General features: G+C 31.1%; 1 non-coding gene across 1 annotated transcript; it reads left to right on the forward strand.

The window, feature by feature from the left end:
* The first annotated feature begins 2951 nt into the window (after positions 1 to 2951).
* Positions 2952 to 3068, forward strand: LOC124922857. Its single transcript, XR_007097909.1, has one exon. It is a non-coding gene; the product is annotated as a U5 spliceosomal RNA (small nuclear RNA).
* Positions 3069 to 6232: the final 3164 nt, after the last annotated feature.

Raw genomic sequence — 6232 nt, forward strand, 5'->3', positions numbered from 1 at the left:
AGATTCCTCTATTTTGTTGCATCGAAGATTGTGACATATCTCCACTGAAAGAATTAAAAGATTGTGAATGAAGGGTAAGTCTTAGAATTTACCAATTTGAGACTTGTGTTGATTGTATTAAGGCTAAGAAAACAAACAAGTCTAAAAGAGGTACAAAGAGGAGTATAAATTTATTAGAAATCATGCATATAGATATTTGTTGTCCAAATATAAAAACAAATAGTCTTAAATACTTTATCACATTTATTTACATTTTTCACGATACATGTATCACTACTTGCTACGTTCTAAGAATGAACAATTGGATGATTTTAAAAATTTTAAAGTTGAAGTAGAGAATGAATGTGCAAAGAAAATTAAAATCGTGATATCAAATAGATGTGAAGACTATTATGGTAGATACACGCAGAATGGACAAACATCTGGTCCATGGGATTATTTCCCAATAGTTCTCAAGATTAGAAAGATGTATCAAAAATAAGAAACATGACATTAATTAACATGGTGAGAAGTATGTGGAGTAATTCAAAACTCCCAAAGTTTTTGGTGGACTAAAATTTAAAGACGATTGCATAAATATTAAATCGGGTTCCATCTAAGGATGTTCCAAAGACGCCATTTAAGATATTTAAAGGATGGAAACCAAGTTTACAACTTACATGTTTGAGGTTGCCCGTCTGAAATAAGAATTTTCAATCCACAAGAAAAGAATCTAGATACAAGGACCATAAATGAGTATTTTATTGCATATGTTGAAAGGTCTAAGGGATATAAATTTTATTGTCCATCTCATCCTACTAGAATAATGGAATTAAGAAAAGTAAAGTTTCTTGAGAATGACTTGATTAGTGGGAGTGATCAATTAAGAGAAACAAATGTTGAAAATGGTTCTTTAGAAAATTTATCTCATAATCAATTAAGTGTCGTTCATACCCCTCAAATTGAAATGGGTTCACAAGGTGTTGGTATTGATTCTGTAGATCAAATTATTTTGGAGAAACATAAAAAAATATTGAACAGCCTAATGTACAATCGGTTGAACAACAAGTTTCTCAAAATTTCTCAAAATGATGAAAAAATATTAAAAAAATATAGAAAGATAAAATCAGTTACACCTAGTGATTATGTTGAGTGTTTACAAGAATTAGATTTTAACATTGGAGTCAAATATGACCATAAAACGTTTTCACAAGCTATAAGTTCTAATGAATCAGACTTATGGTATAATGCAATGAAAGAAGAGTTGAATTCTATGGCATCTAATGAAGCCTGAGATCGTTGAGTGTCTTAATGGTATAAAATTCATTGGATATAAGTGGATTTTTAAAACAAATAAATATTCACTAGAAAACATTGAGAGACATAAGGCAAGACTCGTTGCTAAAATGTTTACTCATAGAGAATGAATTGACTATACAAAGACTTTTTCTCCTATATCTAAGAAATATTCACTTCGAATAATTATGTCATTAGTAGCTCATTTTGATTTAGAGGTGCATCAAATGGAGTGAAAATGATATTTTTAAATGGTGATCTAGAGGAAGAAGTTTTCATTAAACAATCTGAATGATTCTCCTCTAGTAAATGTGAGCATTTGGTTTGCAAGCTTACAAATCCCTATACGAATTAAACGAACATATCACTAATGGTAAATTCACTATGTAGTCACTTCTTTTGGTTTTTAAGATAATTCCATGAATGAATGTATATACCTCGAAGGTTAGTGGGAACAATATTTATTTTCTCGTACTTTATGTGGATGGTATATTACTTGTAACCAATGATAAATGGTTTTTATATGATGTGAAATAATTGCTCTCAAATAATTTTATGTAAAAGATATGGGTAAGGCATCTTATGTCATTGACATTAAGATCCATAAATATATCAATAAAATTTTAGAGAAATTTAGATAAAACATCATTCACAAAGTATAACCCCATTGTAAAATATGAAAGTTCATTTTGGACCAATGTCCAAAGAATCATATTGAAGAGGAATTATAAAATATTTGTATGCTTCAATATTTGTTGGAAGCATTATGTATGTTGAGAAGATATCTTAATAATCCAGATTAAGATCATTGTAGAAGTGTAAATAATATTTTTGAGATACTTTTAAGGGACTAATGCTGAATTTATTTCATGTTGTGGGGTCACTTACATGGTGTATTAAGAAGTTTTATATTTTGGGGCTTAGAGTTGTAAACTCTATTTATAAGCCATTGAGATTTTGCTCTAACTCAATTTTGCATGTTTTATTATGATAAATTATAATAAAGTGGAAGTTGAAGAAAGTATATCGACATAAATATTTGTCACTAAAGATTGCATTAAGGAAAAGTAAGTGTTCATTGAACACATTAATACTGAGTTGATGGTAGTTGATCCTTTGACTAAAGGCATGCTGAATGCCAGTTAAGAATTTCATGGATCATGTAGTTCGAATGTGACTGAGTCCCACAACGTAATTGTACGTACAATTTTGGTTTAATAAAACTTACTTTATTTGATAATTTTCATGTTGTTCGTGCACATATGTACATATTTATTTGAAAAAATATTATTAAATAAATGTAAACTAATTGAGTCATTTTTGTTATAATTTTAAATTTGGCCATTTTAACTGTTATATTTTATTGAATAGATTTTATAGAACATTATCTAAAAATTAAAGGATTCTAAAATAAAAATTCTAAGTTAAAGTAAGAATTGTAGGTGAATTAACTTTTAAAATTATTGAGAAAAAAAATTAAGTATTAAAACATGATTATAAAAACAAAATATATAGTAATTGATAATTTATGGAGAGGTGAGTGAGTGAGAAAGAGAAAGTTACATAAGAAAATGTGTAGTAATTTCTTTGTAAATATCCCACATTGGAGGAGTACTAACTATCCTACAGGAGATCTCTCTATATAGCAAGCTGCTATTGCTTACATCAAATCATGCAGCTGTGTTGTGTGCACAAAGCGAACTATTCTTTCGCCTTTTACTAAAGAATACCGTGTGTACGCAACTAATAACAGCATACACTTGTTTTTGGAGGGTTATCATCTATTGGTAACCCTAAAATTTCAGTCTAAATCATTATAATTTGGTCGCCTTCTTTGTCACATTTGTTGGTTTTATCCATACAGCAGAAGCCCATCGGCATCGTCTCTCCATTTGAACTCGTACTAGACTCTTAATGACCAGACCCACCCAAAATAATTGCCGGTGAGCATCTGTCTTTTCTATTTTATTTTGAGCTGTGAATGGAATAACTTTGTAGGCATCAACCTTGCGAATCTATGGTACAGATTCCGGTTCTTTCTTTGTTAAGACCAACAGGTATACAAGACTATCTAAACCCATTAGAGTACCATAGCCATTTAAGGCGATAAGGCTCAAAAACTTGTCTAAATTCTGTTATTCAGAGAAATTCAAAAGTGTTTTGTTCTTTCTCAATTGGACCGCTTCCAACAGGTGGATCCTATATCATCATTGAATTCGGTTCGTCTAGAGGCAATCAGGTAACCCAACATCCAAAATATCACCAAGTTTGTATAGACATGTTTGATCATTCCCCAAAGTAGAACGGCTAAATACCTGATTGAAGTGGAAGATATGTCGATTGAGTATAATATATTCATTTACTTTTCTCCACATTATTCCAACATGAGCCTCACTTCATTAATTTTTCCTTTTAAGCAATCATTTGAGAACTCAACTTTCAGTTTAAGACTGTTGTTACACATGTCTGTATTATAGTACTCCACAGATAAATACATGGATGTCGGACTGGGTCGAGTTTTATGATAAAAATGGAGATCCGGTTATACTTGACCCAGCTTGTTATTGTATGTATGGTTCCATTTTCAGAAGGAAAAAAGGAAAACCCATAAATAATCCATGGCTATGATTCTATCCTAAAAATGAAACAAATTAGCAGATTTGACCACAATACATAACATGCTCATGGAATCATGGTTCTAACGCACTGTTTGTTTGCGTCTCCTCCCGAGCTGCTATCTTGTTCAAGACTTCCTGAATTGATTCAAAATATTGCATTCCTTTTACTAATCCAATTTTTCTCGAGAACTTTGCAACTCCGGAATTAGAGAGACTAGAGATTCTGTTTTAGTATAACATGATCTCAGTTGCTCTGAGTGCCACCATGGTGCAAACAAAAGAGGCCAAATAACTTCACAGAATATACCATTATTCCGCACACCCTTTCTCTTATGGATATCTGATCCACTTAGAAAGTCGAGAATTTGGACAGGCGTGAGAAGAGAAAAACATGTTATTCCATCTAGGAGATCTAGTTTATTTTTCCGAGGCCCTCTTGCAATTCTCGTTATATCTTTCTTCTCCCATTGCTATTGTTTCTACCAAACTCTTAATTCCAATTATATCTATTAAGGTTGAGACGAAATCTAACAATGTTAACTTTCGATCCTTTAACAATTTTGTTTCACAATGGTTATTAGAAACTAGAATAATTTAACAAAAACAAGATTGAGAATGTAAATATTACATAGGATATTGATTTTTCATGTTCTTCTGACACGTGTGCAGACAAATGAGACAACGAATAATTTCAATATGAAACCATTGAAAATCCATTTTTCCCAAAACACCTTCCCCTTTTTTGCTTTCTTGCAGTCTGACCATTTACGATATCCATCCCTCTTGTAAAATTTATTTCATAGTAGAATGAAATTATGTCGCATCCTAAACTTTATCTACATAAAATATTTCTTAAATATACAGAGACTAAGGTGGAGACTCTCATTTTTATTTTTCCTGAAAAACCATTGTTAGTTGATTCTAAATCAACAAGTTTTGCACTAAATTTGTTCTTAATTTCACTAATATATTTAAATCGTAATATTAGTGAAGGGATTCATCTCCAACTTCTTGATCGGCAATGACAGTCATGTCTTCTTCAGAGGCATCGATCATTTCCATGATCATCTGCAGACTGAATTATTAAAAGATCTTAAAATTCAATGAGGATGAAAAAAAGTTTCACCTCTTAAGGATATTTCATTCAATAATAAAATGTGAGAAGATGAAGCTAAGTATAAATTTTGAAATAATATAAAAGTAGCAATTAATGTTGGATTGTGAAATCGCATTTAGGGTTTCAAACTTGAGAGAAAACGAAACAATACAAATTATTAATTACAAAGGTCATAAACCCCTTTATATAGGTCAAATTACAAATTTAGTCCTTCATAAACTCATTAGTACAACTAAGCCCTTTAGCTTTTAATATGTCTAATTAATTCTACATTCTTACATCCCTTCTTCAAGATGAACATCTTTAAGATTCATATTATCTCGAAGATTATAAAATAGTCCACGATCCAAATGTTTTGTAAAAATGTTAGCCTCTTGTGATTTAGAATAGACATGTCGTGGTAAAATAAATCAATGTTTGAAGCTGTCGTGAACAATTTGATAGTCGATATCGAAATGCTTCATTCTTTTGTGAAAGACAAGATTTTCGGCAATATGAATTGCAGTTTGATTGTCACATCTTAAAAGAACTGGCAACTGAACAGGAATATGAAAGTCTCTTAACAAATATGTTAGCCATTTGAGTTCACAAACTGTAGTAGCCATGCTTCGATATTCAGCTTCAACAGAAGATCTATACATAGTATTTTGTTTATTTGTTTTCCAGGAAACCAAAGCATCTTCGTATTTAACACAATATTCTGTAACGGATTGTCACTATCGGAGCAGGTTGCCCAATCGGCATCTGAAAAACTCTCAAGTAAAACCATTAGAAGCACAAGAGTAAAACAACCTCGGTGAAGGAGTACCTTTCAAGTATCGAACAATCTGAAGTGCAACTTCCCAATGTATTAAAAGGGGTTTCTGCATGTACTGACTTAACTGTTGTACGCTAAATCCAATATCAGGACGAGAAAAATTCAAATATATTAGTCATCCAACTAATCTTCTGAATTTTTCTAGTTCCGACATAGTAGAACTATTTTGATCGTTAAGTTTAATCCCTTTTGACATACGAACACCTGCTAGTTTACAACCAGTTAAGCTTGTGTCAGCCAAAATATCGAGAACATATTTGTGTTGATTTACATATAAATCATCGCAAATTCTTTTTAATTCAAGACCCAAGAAATATTTTGCAGTTCCTAAATCTTTAATTGAAAACTTTTGATTAAGAAAATATTTAACATCTTGAATTATTTTTATACCATCTCCTGCAATTA

This window comes from Impatiens glandulifera, chromosome 1 (assembly GCF_907164915.1).
Source record: "Impatiens glandulifera chromosome 1, dImpGla2.1, whole genome shotgun sequence".
In the NCBI taxonomy this organism is placed as follows: Eukaryota; Viridiplantae; Streptophyta; class Magnoliopsida; order Ericales; family Balsaminaceae; genus Impatiens; species Impatiens glandulifera.